The sequence below is a fragment of the Herpailurus yagouaroundi genome, unplaced genomic scaffold, assembly GCF_014898765.1.
Source record: "Herpailurus yagouaroundi ecotype Mexico unplaced genomic scaffold, PumYag 184, whole genome shotgun sequence".
In the NCBI taxonomy this organism is placed as follows: Eukaryota; Metazoa; Chordata; class Mammalia; order Carnivora; family Felidae; genus Herpailurus; species Herpailurus yagouaroundi.
In genome coordinates this window covers 30,323,311-30,342,057 of record NW_024412415.1, presented here as the reverse complement: position 1 = coordinate 30,342,057, position 18,747 = coordinate 30,323,311, and the positions used below count along the sequence as shown (strand labels likewise).

The window sequence follows — 18,747 nt, the reverse complement described above, 5'->3', positions numbered from 1 at the left end:
TGATATTAGCTCAAGGAAAGACAAATTACACCCATGGAACAGAATAGAGAGCCCACAATGTTTATGGCATTGACTGTGCTGATGGTTTCATGGATGTATACTTACCTCCAAACTCGTCAAATTGTATACATTAAATACAGCTTTTCCTATGCAATCATACCTCAATCGACTGGTTTAGGAAAAAGAGCCCAGAAACATTCCCAGGCATATAAGGAGAGCTGATGTATGTCAAAGTTGTCAAAGAAGATCTAGTGGGGAAAGGAGACATCAATCAATACATAGTGCAGGACAACTGTCAGTGGGGAAGGGGTGAGGGATAAAAATTGATCCATACTTCACACTATGCACAAAAATTCAGTTCCAGATTAATCAAGGACTTAAATATGAAAGACATAACTTGAAAAGATAGTTTCCTAAATAGCTTGAGGTAGTAAATTATTAAACAAAACACTTTTAAAAAGCACAAATCAGAAGAAAAAAAGCGATCTGATAACATTAAAATTAAGAACAGTTCACCAAGACACAAAAGAAGAGTGGAAAGGGAAGCTATTACCTGAAAGAAGTTAACCAACAAAGAATTACTATTTAGACTCTACAGTCTAAAGGTGGTGTTAAAACTTCCAAAATAAGACAAAGATTCACAATCTAAGGAGGAAAAATGGGCAAAAGGCATGTATAGGCATTTCAATGAAGATAAACCACGATGGCAAAAAAAAAAAAAAAATTATTTGAAAAGATATTCAACTTTAGTAGTACCTAGAGAAATGTACATTAAAACCACTGTCAGGGGCACCTGACTCAGTAGTGTAAGCGACCGAATGACGATTTCAGCTCAGGTCATGATCCCAGGATCATGAGATCAAGCCCAATCTTAAGACTCTGAATGAGGGGCGCCTGGGTGGCTCAGTCGGTTAAGCGTCCGACTTCAGCTCAGGTCACGATCTCGCGGTCCGAGAGTTCGAGCCCCGCGTCGGGCTCTGGGCTGATGGCTCAGAGCCTGGAGCCTGCTTCCGATTCTGTGTCTCCCTCTCTCTCTGCCCCTCCCCCGTTCATGCTGTGTCTCTCTCTGTCTCAAAAATAAATAAACGTTAAAAAAAAATTAAAAAAAAAAAAAAGACTCTGAATGAGCATGTACCCTGTTTGGGATTGTCTCTCTCCCTCTGCCCCTCTCCCCTGCTCTCTCAGGCGCGCGCGCGCTCTCTCTCTCTCTCTCTCTCAAAATAAAACACAAAAGAACCCAAAAAGCCAAAAAACCACTGTCAGGTATTAGTTCCACTAGATGGGCAAAAATTAAAGTCAGCATACCAAAAACCAGTAAAGATGAGAAGCTATGCGAACTACACAAATGCCATTGGCAGAAATGTAAACGGGTACCTTCACTTGGGGAACAAATTATTACACTTACCTGCCCTGAGCCAGTGGTTCCACTCCACACATTAAGAAAAGAAAGTCTTGCACATGGTCCCTGTGAGTAACATCATTTTAACAACCCAGATCTAAGGAAAGAAACCAAACCTCCGTGAAGAGAGAATGGATCCATAAATTAGTCCATACAGTGTAATACTATAAAGAGCTGTGTTGCCCAATACCATTAGTTCCATCATGCTGGTTGAGCACTTCATTGCAAAGCAGCTAATACTAATTGAAAATTACAAAGCGCAAGGGGCGCCTGCACGGCTCAATTAGTTAGGCGTCTGACTCTTGGTTCTGAGCTCAGGTCACGATCTCACCATTGGTGGGATAAAGCCCTGCACCTGGGCGGCCATTGAGCCTGCTTGAAATTCTGTTCCCTCCTCTACTCGCTCATATTTTTCTCTCTCAAAGTAAATTACGTATAAAGTGGAGAAGAAACTACACCACCATAAAGATGTAAAATTTCTAACGTTCTATATTGGGCTCTACATTGAAGAGCTTAGATTTTGTAGGTTAAATATATAAACCCAATAAGCCGCACACACCTTTCTTTCCCTTAATTGTGTACCCAACTTTTTTCCGCCCGAAAAAGCCTCCGACATAAAGAACAAACGCTTAAAAAAAAAAAAAAAAAAATCACCTCAAGACCCAAAGGAGCTGTTTCTAGAAATTAAAAAAGAACACGAAACAAACACGTAATTTCAGAAATTATGCGCGTAAAAGACAACTAAAATAAGACATGCCAACAGCAGTTAAGATAAGTTGAACGAAACGCTTACCTACTCTTTAGCAGAAAAAAAAAAACATACACAAGTAAAGCCCATTCTATCCTTTTTGACGATCACAGCCTTGCTAGTGCAAGGCCTCAAAAAATTGCTTTAAGACTCAGAATTGTTCCTCTCCACGGAAATCTTTAGTAAAAGGCGAAAGATTTATACGATCTGAAGAGAAACCAGAGTATACGATCATTAGTCCTAACCTGCAACTCGGGTAAAATGATCTCCTGGTACACTGATGGTGACTAACTAACGACAAGAGTCAATGCCCTAGTAAAATTTTCTAGAATACTATGTATGTATGGGTCTATTTTTAAGATATACAAGTGGAAGAATTTTTTAATTTTGTTGCTTTCAACTGGTATCAGTGCAGTGCACTGTGGGTATGCAAATCATTGGGTCACTGCTCTTTTGGTTCAGAAAATAGGTTAGTATTCACGCGGTACCTCGGCGTCACCCTTAGGGGGCGAGCGGAGTACTGGCTGAGTGGGATCCAAACTCCGTCTTGATTAAGAGACTCAGGTTTCTGTTATTTGTACACCTGAATTTTATTTCTGTTGAATGAAGACTTTGCCATTAAATGGGAAGAAAGAAAATTAGAGAATAAGTAATTGACCCAAAATTCAGGACGGTGGTTCCTCCATGGGGAGTGAGGGGTAAGGCTGGGAAGGGCATACAAGAGCTCTAAAAGTGACTTTTTTCTTAAGCTGTGTAAGCACCTGGTGTTTTGTTTGTCCTTGGTTTAACCGTGCACCTCAAGGGTATGTACTTTTTTTTTTTTTTTTTGTAGAGAGAGAGAGAGCGCGCGCGCAAATGAACTAGAGGGAGAGAGAGAATCCCAAAGCTGGGCTCAAGCATATCCCACGTGGGGCTCAACTCAGGAACCAGGAGACTATGATTTGAGCCAAAGTCAGATGCTTAACGACTGAGCCACCCAAGCGCTCCCAGGGTGTACACTCTTGAACAGTGCATTTTTGCCGTTTGAGAAAAATTCCTGGCAGTGTCCTGTTTAAAATTGGAGCCTAATGTGCTCAGTTTCAGGTTTCCTGCCCCACCTGATACTACTTTGGGAGATGAAATCTTGTATTCTCGTTTCGGATCCCATGTCTCCTTATTCTCCTTAAGAGAATAAGTCTCTTATTCTCCTTTTTCTTTTTTCTTTTTTTTAAAGTAATCTCTGTAGGCAATGTGGGGCTTGAACTCATGACTGAGAGATCAAGAGGCAGAACTGAGCCAGTCAGGCACCCCACCCTTATACTATGCTTTTAAAATGGGCTGTTCTATTGTTGGGATCAGCACTGGGTGTTGTATGGAACCCAGTTTGACAATAAATTATATTTTAAAAAAGAAATAAAGGGAGCTTAAAATACACACACACAAAAATGTGCTGTTCTCAGTTGTTGGACCCCACCTGTGTACAAGGGTCCTCTCTAGCATTTGGGGTAACTGAACAACCTTGAGAAAGGAAATTGCACCTTTTTATTTTTTCTACCTGCTTATATAAACGTTTTCCGTCCCAACTTTGACCCCTTCTTTAAATTGGCACTTCCCCCCCCCCCCACTTTGTCGGTTCTTTTGCTAACAAGTCAATCATATTGGACATATATTTGATTTAAATTTGTCTAATATATTTTAAAAACAGCTTTATTGGATATAATTCACTTGACGTACAATTCATCCATTTAAAGTGTATAATTGAATGGACTTTAGTATGCAATCATGACCACCATCTTATTTTATTTTTAGTATTTTTTTATTAAAAAAATTTTTTAACGTTTATTTAGTTTTGAGAGAGAGAGACACACACAGAGTGTGAGCAGGGGAGGGGCAGAGAGAGTGGGAGATACAGAATCTGAAGCAAGCTCCAGGTTCTGAGCTGTCAGCACAGAGCCCAAAGTGGGGCTCAAACTCCTGTACCGCGAGACCATGACCTGAGCCCAAGTTGGGAGCTTAACCAACTGAGCCAACCAGGTGCCCCTATACTATCTAATTTTAGAACATTTTTGTCACCTCAAAGAGAAACTCTACCCATTGGCAGTTATTTGCCCCCCTCCCCACCTCGTTCCCCAGCTTCTGGGAACCACTAATCTACTTTCTATCTCTAAAGTGCCTATTCTGGATATTTCATATAAATGGAAGCATACAAACTGTGGCCTCTTGTGACTGGCTTCTTTCATTTAGAGAGATGTTTGTGAGGTTCCTCTAAGCATACATTTGTTTTGATACTTTTTTGCATGCTTGCAATATTTTACAATGTAATGGGAAGCTAGAGTTCCATGGACAAGTAAAGTTCACCCTATGTAATAGCTACCCTCACAGGCCTTGGCTAGGGGCTAAGGCACTAATGGAACAGGAAAGGAGCAATTCTGAATATCAGAGCGTTTACCTGCTCCTAAGTTTGAGGGAACCTTCATCTTCTGGACCTTACCCTGCTTCATTCTGGAAGGGTTCTGGGCAGCTTTCACCAGTTAGCCACAAAGTTCATTTTGTCTTTAGCATTCCAGGCTCCATAGGGAGTTACGGAGTTTCCAGGGGGCTTCTGATTCCAAAGTGTGAACCCATCTCTGATTGCAAATGTGGAGTTTGAGGGACTGGAACAATGTCATTGTTTATGATGTGGCTGGCAGTTCCATTCCTGGCCGCAATTTATACTGATATTTAATACAAGATATAACCTGAAAAAAAAAATACAAAACATAAAAACCATTAGTTGAATTGGGGGGTGAATGAAAAGAAATTGTTTATTTTCTTTTAATGTTTATTTTGAGAGAGACAGACAGATCACGAGCAGGGGAGGGGCATAGAGAGAGGGAGTCACAGAACCCAAAGCAGGCTCCAGGGTCTGGACTGTCTAGAGCTGTCAGCACAGAGCCTGACATGGGGCTCGAACTCCCAAACCGTGAGCTCATAACCTGAGCCGAAGTCAGACACTTAACCAGCTGAGCCACACAACACCCTGTGTTTTTTTTGTTGTTGTTGTTTGTTTGTTTGTTTGTTTGTTTTTTAAGAGGGAGAGCTCAAGTGAGGGAGGGGCAGAGAGAATGGGAGAGACAGAATCCCAATCCTTAGCTCAGTGCACTCCACTGGGGCTCCATCTCATCCTGGTGAGATCATGACCTGAGCCGAAATCAATAGACGCTTAACAGGTCTGAGCCACCCAGGTGCCCTAATTGTAATTTTTCAATTGAAATTTTGATTTGTTCTTGCCTTCTTTCTGACTCTAAAGGGAAAGTTTACAACACTAGGTTACACGTGATGTAACATTAGGTTGATATTCTTCATTACATTGGGCAGATTCCCTTCAATTTCTACTATGTTAAGATTAATATTTATGTTTATATGAATATATGTATAATGAATGAGTATTCAAGTTTATAAAATACTTTTTCTGCATTCATGAGATTTTTATTAAACAGTTTTCTCTGATCTCTGCCAGTGGAGATCTGCGTTGAGACTATTAATTCAGGAACACCTGAGTGGCTCAGTCAGTTAAGTGTTTTTGGCTCAGATCATGAGCTTGGGGCCTCCTTGGGATTCTCTCTCTCCCTCTATCTCTGCCCCCCCCCACCCCCCACATGAACTCTCTCTCAAATACACTTTAAAATTAAAAAGAGATTGTTAAATCATCCTTACCTGTTCTTTATTTTATTTATTTATTTTTAAGTTCATTTTGAGAGAAAACAGTATGAGCAGGGACACAGAAGGAGAGAGAGAGAGAGAGAGAGAGAGAGAGAGAGAGAGAGAGAATCCCAGGCAGGCTCTGCACTGTCAACAACAGAACCTGACCTGTGGGTCAAAGTCACGAAATGCTGAGATCGTGATCTGAGCCAAAACCGAGAGACACTTAACCCACTGAGCCGCCCCCTTACCGCACCCCTCTACCTGTTCTTATGGATTGATTTTTGGTTCATATTTGTTGTAGCCGGATCCCAGGGGCCACAGCTACAAGTGGCAAGTGTGAGCACAGGAGCAACACCTCACGCTTACCGATCTTGCAGCGGAGAGAGACTCTCCTGCGGAGGTGGACAAAGCCTCTAGAGTCTCAGCTCTTGTCCCCAAATTTACCTACTTTCTAGGACTCCTTGCTCATTCTGCTGCAGCCTCTCTACCGGCCACAAAGGGGCGCTGCTTCTCTTTAGTGCTCAGTTCTTGCCACAAGGCCCATCAGCTAAGTCAGGGAGCCCAAACTTTTATGGTTCCTAAAAGAATTTTGGAAATATTCCTCGTGCACATTTTAAAGATCACATGTATAGCTTTCGTAAAGTAACTTACAACAGCATACATTTAAATAGATGCAAAAAAAAATATTTTGTGCATTGTAAGTAGTGATGCTGTAAACTGTTATGTGACCGTAAAATGCAAGTAGTGTAAGGTAAATACCCAAGAGATTTAATACTTACTCTCTCCTCAAACTTGCTTTTTTCCCCTTTCATTTCCCCAAGAATTAAGTACAAACATTCCTTATAACTGGAAATGCTCTATTGAATACTGAACTATATTTTAGGACAAAATAAGCACAATAGCTGAAACGCGAAACCCCCCACTAATTGCTAATGTCTCCGCTAAAATTAATAACCTTTAAACGCCGCACTTAACAATAACGACTAAGCAATACTCCTAAGAAGCTCAAAAGGAATGCATAACAATGCTCAAAAAAACCTTTTCTTTAAACCACACAGGTAGTCCTGTTAATTACAGGACCTCGAAAAATTGGCTTAAAACTCAGAGTTGTTCCTCTCCACGGAAATCTTTAGTAAAAGGCGAAAGATTTATACGATTTGAAGAGAAACCAGAGTATACCACACTATTGTCCTAACTCATTTCCCCAGTAAATATAACCCCTAGTACGCAAAGGGTAGCTACTTATCACAAGCGTTACTCATTGCAAAAATTTATTCAAGGAATTCTGAAAATAATAGGCTCACACTTAGAAAAGTTGGATAATGAATAAGTTTATTTTACTTGTAAACACTTATACTGTTTGCGGTGTATTATGGGTATGCAAATGAACCTGTGTAATCGCCCTTTAGACTCCGGAAATTTAAGTATTCAAATCGGTGCTCTGGGGCCACTTTTAAGGGGCAAAGCGGAGACTCAGCTTCCTGACGTCTCAATTTCGTCCTGGTCAACTGGAGACATTCTGATTTTGTCTATTCCTAAATTGGAGCTTTGCGTATGATTTGTTTCAAATAAAAGAATTTTCTGATAGCTGCGGAGAGGGGGCAAGACTTGAGGACAGCAAAGTAATGGTTAATGCAAAATTCAGGGTAGTGTTCACCTGCTGTCGGAAGCGAGGGCTGTGACTGGGGAAAGGCCTACAGAGGGTTTCAAAGGTGTCAGCAATATCCTTTTTCTTAAACTGGGAAGGAAGCATCAAAGTCTCATTTCATTGTTTGTTTATGTTCATATATCGTGTAACATCATGTGTCATAGTCATGAACGTTATAAATCTTCCCCTTCAGTGAGACTTACTTTTATGTCTTTCAATATAGTTTTATAATTTTACTATAGAGATTTTGTTAGATTTGCTTTACTCTTTTTTTTTTTTTTTTTAAGTTTATTTATTTGTGTTGAGAGAGAGAGGAAAAGCAAAAGTGGTGGAGGGGCGGAGAGAGAGAATCCTAAGCGCAGAGCCTGCAGAGCCCTCTTGGGGCTTGAACTCAGGAACCTGGAGATCATGACCTGAGCCGAAATTGAGAGACCGAGGCTTAACGACTGAGCCACCCAGGTGCTCCAAGATTTACTTTACTCCTAATATCTTGTACGTTTTGTGATTAGTATAGATTTTTTAAGTTGCATTTTTTTTTTAATGTTTATTTATTTTTGAGACAGTGAAAGAGTGTGTGAGCAGGGGAGGGGCGGGCAGAAGATCTGAAGCAGGCTCCACCTGGACAGCAGAGAGCTTGATGCAGGGCTCAAACTCCCGAACCTGTGAGACCTTGACTTGAGCTGAAGTTGGTTGCTTATTGACTGAGCCACCCAGGCGCCCCTTAAATCACAATTTATAATTGTTTATTGTTGGTATATAGTAACGCAATTGACTTTTTTTTTCAACGGGATAGAAGTTTATTGAATACTCCACAAAGGATGGGTGGACAGGACCGCAGAGAAGAGGCTGCATGCCACAACTGACTTTTACTTATTGCTCTTGCATTCGGTGATCTTAAACTCTTGTTCAAATGATCGTAGATTCTAGTGGATGTTGTATGTAGACAAGTATATCATCTGAAAGTGACAACTTTGTTTTTCCCTCATAAATCTATACATTTTATTATTTCTTGTTCTTGTTTTATTTAATTGGGAACTCTAATAGAGGAGGCACTGAACCGAAGCAATGATAGTGGGTGTCTTTTTCCCATTCTGGTCATGGCTTTCATTGGACCACTATTAAATGCGAACTTTGATGTTAGACAGGTGGGGCTTCATGGGCAAGCAGTCTATACACTTGCTCTTTGCTCATAAAGCCCAGCTCTACAGTTGCCTTCATGAAATTCTTAGTAATTTTGAACAGGGCCTGTATTTTCATTTTGTACTGGGCCTCAAAAGGTTTCTGGTAGAAACTCTTCCAATTAAGCTAGTTCCATTCTATTCCTAGTTTGCTGTGATTTTTTTTTTCTTGTAGTATAGGTTAGTATTGAGATAATCATAACTTTTCTCTTTTAATCTATTAATGTGGAAAATTACATTCACAGATATTCTATGATAAATCATCCCTGCAGTCATAACCTAAACTCGATTTGACACTCATGTATTTTTAAATAGACTTTATTGTTTAGAAAAAATTTAAATTTACAGAAAAGATGGGAAGATATTGCAGAAAGTTCTGCATATCCCACACCCATTTGCCCCATCACTAATATGTTATTATTAGTATGGTCCACTTGTTACAATTAATGATCCTGCATTATATGTCATTGTCATGTCTTCTTAGGTTCCTCTGGGCTTTAAGTTTCTTGGACTTTCCTTGTTTTGATTACCTTGATATTTTTGAGGCATACAGGTAAGATATTTTGTAGAATGTCCCTCTACTGGGACTGGTCTGATGGTTTTCTCACAATTAGACTGGGGTAATGTGTTTTTGAGAGGAAGACTACATAGATATGTTGCCATTTTCACCACCTCATTTCAAGGGTACATATATCAACATGACTTATCACTATTGATATGGTGATATTAATCACCTCCAAAGAGGAGAGGAAGCTGGAGGTTGAATCAATCACCAATGGCCAATGATTTAATTAATCATGCCTAAGTAATGAAGCCTTCATAAAAATTAAAAAAGGATGAGGTTCAGAGAGCTTTGGGTTGGTGAAAACATGGAGATACAGGGAAAGCAGTGTACCCAGAGAGAATACAGAAGCTTTGCATCCCTTCCCATATACCTTGACCTATCTATCTCTTACATCTGACAGTTACTGAGTCATACGCTTTTATAATAAACAGTGATGTAGTAAGTAAACTGTTTTCCTGAATTCTGTGAGTCACTCTAGCAAGTGAATTAAATCTGAGGAGGCGGGGTCATGAGAATCTCCAATTTGTAGCTGGTCTGTCAGAGGCACAGATGACAACCTGGATTTGCCATTGCAACAAAGAATTATGAGACAAGCAAAGAAAAAGGGAAAGTATGACCCATACACTGGGGAAAAAAGCAGTCAACAAAAAACTGCCTATGAAAGCAACCAGATGTTGAGTTTAACAGACAAAGCCTTGAAAGTAGCTATTATAAATATGTTTAAGGAAGTAGAGGAAGATATGAGGACAATGTCACATCAAATAGAGAATACCAATAAAGGGATAAAAATTATTTCAAAACAAACAAATGGAGGGGTACCTGGGTGGCTCATCATTTGAGCATCTGATCTTGATTTTGGCTAAGGTCATGATCCCAGGGTCATGGGATGGAGCCCCATGTTGGGCTGCATGCTGAGTGTGGAGCCTGCTTGAGATTCTCTCTCTCTCCCCCTCTGCCCCTCTCCCCTACTTGCACTCTCTCTCTCTCTCTCTCTCTCTCTCTCTCTCTTTAAAATGAAAAATAAATTTAACTTAGTTTTAAAATTAAAAATAAATTAAAAATTTTTAAATTAAAAATTAAAATTAAAAAAATAAAAATTAATAAAAACAAATGGAAATGCTGGAGTTGAAAAGTATAGAAATTGGAATAAAAAATTCACCACAGGGATTAACAGTAGATGTTAACTAGCAGAAGAAAGAGCTAGCAAACCTGAAAATAGATCAATAGAGATTATGTAATCCAAAGAACATAGAAGATCGGGGCGCCTGGGTGGCGCAGTCGGTTGAGCATCCGACTTCAGCCAGGTCACGATCTCGCGGTCCGTGAGTTCGCCCCGCGTCAGGCTCTGGGCTGATGGCTCGGAGCCTGGAGCCTGTTTCCGATTCTGTGTCTCCCTCTCTCTCTGCCCCTCCCCCGTTCATGCTCTGTCTCTCTCTGTCCCAAAAAATAAATAAACGTTGAAAAAAAAATTTTTTTTTCAAAGAACATAGAAGAAAACAATGAAGAACAATTACAGAGCCTCAGAGAAATGGGGGACACCATTAAACACATCAATGTACATGTGATGGGAATACCAGAAGGAGAGAAGAGAGAAAGGAGCAGAAAAAATATTTGAAGAAATGATAGCTGAAAACTTCCCAAATAATAGAAAAACAATCATTTACATATACAGGAAGCCCAATGAATCCCATGTAGAATGCATTCAAAGAGATCCACCAATAGACATATCATGGTAAAAATGCCAAAAGCCAGGGCTCCTGGGTGGCTCAGTTGCTTAAGCATCTGACTCTTGATTTTTGCTCAGGTCACAATCTTGCAGTTTGTGAGCTCAAGCCCTGAGCTGGACTCTGTGCTGACAGCATGGAGCCTGCTTGGGATTCTCTCTCCCTCTCCCTAGAGTCTCAGTCTGTCTCTCAATCTCTCTCTCTCTCTCTCTCAAAATAAATAAATAAACATTTAAAAAAAGATTTAAAAAATGCCAAAAGCCAAAGACAAGGAAGAAATCTTGAAAGCAGCAAGAGAAAAATAAGTCCTCACTTACAATAGAACACAAATAAAATGAACAGCTGACTTCTCATCAGCAGCAATAGAGGCCAGAAGGCAGTAGGATGACATGTTCAAAGTGCTCAAAGAAAAAAGCTGCCAACCAGAATCCTATATTCAACAAAACTATCTTTTAAAAATGAAGGCAGGGGCACCTGGGTGGCTCAGTCGGTTAAGTAGCCAACCTCAGCTCAGGTCATGATCTTATAGTCCATGAGTTCGAGCCCCATTTTGGGTTCTGTGCTAACAGCTCAGAGCCCGGGGCCTGCTTCAGATTCTGTGTCTCCCTCTTTCTTTGCCGCTCCCCTCCTCATGCTCTGTCTCTCTCTCAAAAAAAGAAAAATTAACTAATAAATAAACATTAAAAACAAAGGCAAATTTGCAGATAAACAACAACTGAGAGAATTTGTTGCTAGCAAACCTGCCTTACAAGAAATACTAAAGGAAGTTCATCAGGCTGAAAGTAAGTGACCTCAGATAGTAATGGGAGTCCACACAAGAAGCCAAAAAACACTCGTAATTATAAAAGACAGAATACATGCAGTTTTGTTATCCTTCTTTCCCTTAGCTAATTTAAAAGACAATTATGTAAAACAATATGTATATGATGTATTGTTGGGCCTATAAAATGGAAATGTAACATATTGGCCAATAAGAGCACATAGAGTTTGTGAGGGAGCGAAGCTGTATTGGACTAAAGAAATGTCTCCATACCACCCAAAGCAATCTACATATTCAATGCAATCCCTATCAAAGTAACACCAGCATTCTTCACAGAGCTAGAACAAATAATCCTAAAATTTGTATGGAACCAGAACAGACCCCAAATAGCCAAAGCAATCTTGAAAAAGAAAACCAAAGCAGGAGGCATCACAATCTCAGACTTCAAGCTATACTACACAGCTGTAATCATCAAGACAGTATGGTACTGGCACAAGAACAGACACTCAGATCAATGGAACACAATACAGAACCCAGAAATGGACCCACAAACATATGGCCAACTAATCTTTGACAAAGCAGGAAAGAATATCCAATGGAATAAAGACAGTCTCTTCAGCAAGTGGTGCTGGGAAAACTGGACAGCGACATGCAGAAGAATGAACCTGGACCACTTTCTTACACCGTACACAAAAATAAACTCAAAATGGATGAAAGACCTCAATGTAAAACAGGAAGCCATCAAAATCCTCGAGGAGAAAGCAGGCAAAAACTTCTCTGATCTTGCCCGCAGCAACTTCTTACTCAACACGTCTCTGGAGGTAAGGGAAACAAAAGCAAAAATGAACTACTGGGACCTCATCAAAATAAAAAGCTTCTGCACAGCGAAGGAAACAATCAGCAAAACTAAAAGGCAGCTGACAGAATGGGAGAAGATATTTGCAAACGACATATCAGATAAAGGGTTAGTATCCAAAATCTATAAAGAACTTATCAAACTGAACACCCAAAAAGCAAATAATCCAGTGAAGAAATGGGCAAAAGTCATGAATAGACACTTCTCCAAGGAAGACATCCAGATGGCCAACCGGCACATGAAAAAATGCTCAACATCACTCATCATCAGGGAAATACAAATCAAAAACACAATGAGATACTACCTTACACCTGTCAGAATGGCTAACATTAACAACTCAGGCAACAACAGATGTTGGCGAGGATGCAGAGAAAAAGGATCTCTTTTGTATTGTTGGTGGGAATGCAAGCTGGTGTAGTCACTCTGGAAAACAATATGGAGGTTCCTCAAAAAACTAAACATAGAACTACCCTATGACCCAGCAATTGCACTAGTAGGCATTTATCCACAGGATACAGGTGTGCTGTTTCAAAGGGACACATACACCCCCATGTTTATAGCAGCACTGTCAACAATAGCCAAAGTATGGAAAGAGCCCAAATGTCCATCGATGGATGAATGGATAAAGAAAATGTGGTATATGGGGCGCCTGGGTGGCTCAGTCGGTTAAGTGGCCGACTTCGGCTCAGGTCATGATCTCGCAGACCATGAGTTCGAGCCCCGCGTCGGGCTCTGTGCTGACAGCTCAGAGCCTGGAGCCTGTTTCAGATTCTGTGTCTCCCTCTTTCTGACCCTCCCTCGTTCATGCTCTGTCTCTGTCTCAAAAATAAACGTTAAAAAAAAAAATTAAAAAAAAATGTGGTATATATATATACAATGGAGTATTACTTGGCAATCAAAAAGAATGAAACCTTGCCATTTGCAACTACATGGATGGAACTAGAGGGTATTGTGCTAAGTGAAATTAGTCAGAGAAAGACAAAAATCATATGACTTCACTCATATGAGGACTTTAAGAGACAAAACAGATGAACATAAGGGAAGGAAAACAAAAATAATATAAAAACAGGGAGGGGGACAAAACAGAAGAGACTCATAAATATGTAGAACAAACTGAGGGTTACTGGAGGGGTTGTGGAAGGGGGGATGGGCTAAATGGGTAAGGGGCATTAAGGAATTTGTTTCACTATATGCTAACTAATTTGGATGTAAGTTTTAAAAAATAAAAAATAAAATTAAAAAAAAAAAAGAAGAAATGTCTCCAGATGGTGACTCAAATCCAGAAGAATATATAAATACAACCAGAAATGATAAATAAGAGTGTTAATATAACAAAAGTGATAAATATATACTTACTCTCTTTTCTTCTCTCATCCTCTTTAAAAAGACATAAAATTATATAGAGTAAAAATAACAATATTTTGTTTGGCTTGTAATATTTATAGATGTGACCTAACAATAAGACTACAAAAAAGGGTAAGGAAAGAGAGCTATAAGAGAGACATTTCTATATATTGCAGAAATTAGTAAAAATATGAAGTTGATTCTGATAAGTTAAGGTGTGTATGGTAAGCTCTAGAGAAATCACTAGGCAAATTACTTTAAAAAATCATTTAAAAAATCACTAGAGGGGGTGCCTGGGTGGCTTGGTCGGTTAAACGTCCGACTTTGGCTCAGGTCATGATCTCACGGTCCATGAGTTCGAGCCCTGCGTCGGGCTCTGTGCTGACAGCTCAGAGCCTGGAGCCTGTTTCAGATTCTGTCTCCCTCTCTCTCTGCTCCTCCCCTGTTCATGCTCTGTCTCTCTCTGTCTCAAAAATAAATAAACGTTAAAAAAAAATCAGTAGAGGATTTAAAATGCTAAATCATAAAATATTGATTTAATGCAAAACAAGTCAGTAAAAGTATGAATAGAGGAACATAAAAGATCTGAGACATATAGAAAACAAAAAGTATAGTATATGTTTAAGTATATCAATGAAAACATTAAGTGTGAATGTATTAAAGAATTCAACCAAAAGGCAGAGATTGTCAGACTTGATTTAGAACAAACAAACAAAGAAACAAACAAGATCCATCTATATGCTGTCTACAGGAGACACACTAAATTCAAAGATACAAGTAGATTGGATATTAAAGGCTGGAAAAAGATATATCATTCAAACAGCAAACAAAAGAAAGCTGGAATGCTTATCCTAATATCAGACAAAATAGAGTTTAAAACAAAAAATGTTACTAGAGATAAAGAGAGACATTTTATAATTTTAAAGAAGCTGATCCATCAGGAAGATATAACAATTATGAACATATAGCACCCACCAATAAGAGAGCACCAAAATACATGTAGCAAAATTTAACAAAAATTAATGGACAATTCCACAATAATAGAGACCTAAATATTCCACTTTCAATATTAGATAGGACAACTAGACACACAATCAATAAGAAAATATAAGATTTGAAAATATTATAAACCACTGAGACCTCATAGACATCTATGGAACACTTGACCCAACAACAGCAGAATATACATTTTTTTTCTCAGGTGCTCATGGAACATTCTCCAGGATAGGCATATGGTAGGCATAAGACAAAGCTCAATAACTTAAAAGGATAGAACTAATGCAAAATACGTTCTCTGACCACAATGAAATGAAATGTTCTCTGACCACAAAAAAAGAAATTTGAGAAACTCAAAAACAGTCTAATTAAATGACACACTCCTATATAATAAATGTGTCGAAAAAGAAATCAAAAGAGAAATTATAAAACACTTGAGATTAATGAAAATGAAGACACAACATATAAAAACTCATGGGATGCAGCTGTAGTGCTGTGCTTAGAGGAAATTTTATAAATTCATAACTTACAAATTTTCTCAAAGAGTGCTTAGAGGAAAATTTATAGGTGTAAATACTTACATTAAGAAAGAAGAAAGTTCTCAAAACAATAAACTAAACTTTCACCTTAACACATTCAAAAAAGAAGAGTAAACTAAACCGAAACAAGCAGAGTGAAGGAAATAAGATTGGAGCAGAACTTAATGAAATACAGACTATTAAATAATAGGGCAAACAATGAAACCAAAAGCTGGTTGGCTGATAACACCAACAAAAGTAATAAACCTTAGTGCTTCTGGGTGGCTCAGTTAGTTAAGCATCTGACTCTTGATTTTGGCTCAGGTCATGATCTCAGGGTCATGAGGGGCTCTCTCTCTCTGCCCCTCCCCTGTTCTCTCTCTCTCTCTCTCTCTCTCTCTCTCTCTGTCAAAAAAAAAAAAAAAAGTGACAAACCTCTAGCTAGATTGAGTAAGAAAAAAGAAGACTCAAATATTTAAAATCAGGGGCACCTGGGTGGCTCAGTGGGTTGAGCGCCCCACTTCAGTCATGATCTTGTCATGATCTCTCCGTTTGTGGCTTGGGGCCCCACATCGGGCTTGCTGCTGTCAGCCTGCCAGTGTAGAGTCCGCTTTGGATCCTCTGTCCCACTCTCTCTGCTCCTCCCCCAATTGCGCTCTCCCAAAAATAAATATATAAATAAAATAAAATCAGGGGCATCTGGGGGCTGCTGGGTGGTACAGTCAGTTAAGCGTCCTACTCTTGTTATTGGCTCAGGTCATTATCTCACGGTTTGTGGTTTGTGAGTTCAAGCCTTATATCAGGCCCTGTGCTGATGGTGCAGAGCCTGCTTGGGATTCTGTCTCTCCTTCTCTTAGTCCCTCCCCTGGTTGTGCACACATGCGCATGCTCTCTCTCGCTCTCTCTCTCAACAAAAATAAATAAACATTGAAAAAAAATTTTAAGAGTAGGTCAAATGAGAGACACTATGATTCTGTAGACAGATGCTAAAAAAGATTTAAAACAATTTTTTAATGAAAAAAAAATCAGGGGCACCTGGCTGGCTCAGTTGGTGGAGCATGTGACTCTTGATCTTGGGGTCATAAGTTTGAGCCCCATGTTGGGTGTAGTGATTACTTTAAAAAAATCTAAAATCAGAAATGAATGAAAGGACATTACTACTTACCTTGCAGAAATAAAAACAATTATAAAGAAATACTATAAGCAATTGTATTCCAATAAATTAGAAAACTTAGGTGAAATAGATAAATTATTAAAGACTATCAAAACTGATACAAGAAGAACAGATGTTTTGAATAGGCTGATCACAAGTGAAGAGATTGAATTGGTAAAAACAAAACAAAACAAGGACACCTGGGTGGGTTAATCAGTTAAGCGTCTGACTCTTGGTTTCATCTCAGGTCTGATCTCACAGTTTGTGGGTTCCAGCCCTGCGTCAGGATTCTCTCTATGCCTCTCTCTCTCTCTCTCTCTCTCTCTCTCTCTCTCTCTCTCTCTCTCTCTCTCAAAGTAAATAAATAAATGTTCAAAAACAAAACAAAACAAAAAAAACTACCTACAAAAAAAAGCCCAGGCTCATCTGGCTTTACTGCTGAATTCTACCAAACATTTATTAATTAACAAGAATTAATACCAATTCTTCACCATCTTCCAAAAAATAGGAGTGACTACTTCCCAACTCATTCTATGAGGCCAGATTTATCTTGGTATCAAAACCAGAGACATCACAAGAAAACTACAGACCAATATTTTTATGAATATGGATGCAAGAGTCCTCAATAAAATACTAGCAAACCAAATCCAGCAACATATCAAAAGAATCATATACCATAAGTATGTGGGATTTAACCCCACAAATGCAAGGTTGGTTCAACCATCTGAAAATCACTGTAATACACTGTATCAATAGAATAAAAAACAAACATCACATGATCATCCCAGTAGAGGTGGAAAAAGTACCTGACAAAATTCAGCACTCTTACAGTGAGAAAAACACTCAACAACCTAGGAATAGAACTTCCTCAACCTGGCAAAGGACAGGTCTGAAAAACTCACAGCTAACATCATACTAAAAAAAAAAAAAGCATGTATGCTTTTCCGGTAAGATCAAGAACAAGACAAGATATATGCTGTCACTACTTCCATTCAACACTGTACTGGAAGTTCTAGTCAGGGCAAGATAAATAAATAAAAAGTATCTGCATTGGAAAGAAAGAAGGAAAATTATCTCTATTCACAGATGACATGATCTTATATATAGATAACTTTAAAATGTACAAAAAAAAAAACCTGTTAGAACTGGTGAACACATTCACTAAATTTGGAGGATACAGGATTGATATACAAAAAGCAATTATATTTCTATACACTGGTAATGAACAATCTAAAAATGAAATCAAGAGGGGCACCTGGCTGGCTCAGTTGGTAGAGCATGCTACTCTTAATCTTAGGCTGATGAGTTTAAGTCCCATGTTGGGCATGGAGTCTACTTAAAAAAAAAATGAAATTAAGAAATGATTCCATTCACAATGGCGTGAAAAATAATTAAATATGTAGGAATAAATTTAATTGAATTAAAGACTTCTAAGTTTTTTTTTAAATTTTTTTAAATGTTTTTATTTATTTTTGAGACAGAGAGAAACAGAGCATGAGCAGGGGAGGGGCAGAGAGAGAGGGAGACACAGAATCAGAAGCAGGCTCCAGGCTCTGAGCTGTCAGCACAGAGCCCGACGCGGGGCTCAAACTCACAGACTGTGAGATCATGACCTGAGCTGAAGTCGGACGCCCAACCGACTGAGCCACCCAGGTGCCCCAAGACTTCTAAGTTTTAAAAAATATTTTATTTATTTTGAGAGCAAGAGAGACAGAGCACAAGCAGGGTAGGGGTAGAGAGAGAGGGAGACACAGAATCTGAAGTAGGTTCCAGGCTCTGAGCTGTCGGCACAGAGCCAGATGCAGGGCTGGAGCCCATGAAATATGAGATCATGACCTGAGCTGAAGTCGGAGGCTTAACCGACTGAGCCACCCAGGCACCCCAAGAAGCACAAGACTTCTATTCACAAAACTACAAAACATTGCTGAAAAAAAATTTTTTAAAGATCTAGATAAATGGAAAAACACCCCTAAGTACATAGGGTTTCCTTTGAATGTGATGAAAATGTTTTAAATTGATTGTAGTGATGGTTATACATATCTGTGACTATATTAAAAACTATTAAGTTTTACACTTTAAATGGGTGAATTGTGTGGGCTGTAGATTATATTAAAGTAAAGCTTTTTTTAAAAAAAAATATGAAAAGGAAATAAACAGGGGTGCCTGGCTGGGTCAGTTGGAATAACATGGGACTC

General features: G+C 39.0%; 2 non-coding genes across 2 annotated transcripts; both read right to left on the bottom strand.

The window, feature by feature from the left end:
- Nucleotides 1-2,258: 2,258 nt before the first annotated feature.
- LOC121042168 (U5 spliceosomal RNA) lies at nucleotides 2,259-2,374 on the bottom strand. Its single transcript, XR_005796014.1, has one exon. It is a non-coding gene; the product is annotated as a U5 spliceosomal RNA (small nuclear RNA).
- Nucleotides 2,375-6,870: 4,496 nt separating this feature from the next.
- On the bottom strand, nucleotides 6,871-6,987 carry LOC121042167 (U5 spliceosomal RNA). Its single transcript, XR_005796013.1, has one exon. It is a non-coding gene; the product is annotated as a U5 spliceosomal RNA (small nuclear RNA).
- Nucleotides 6,988-18,747: the final 11,760 nt, after the last annotated feature.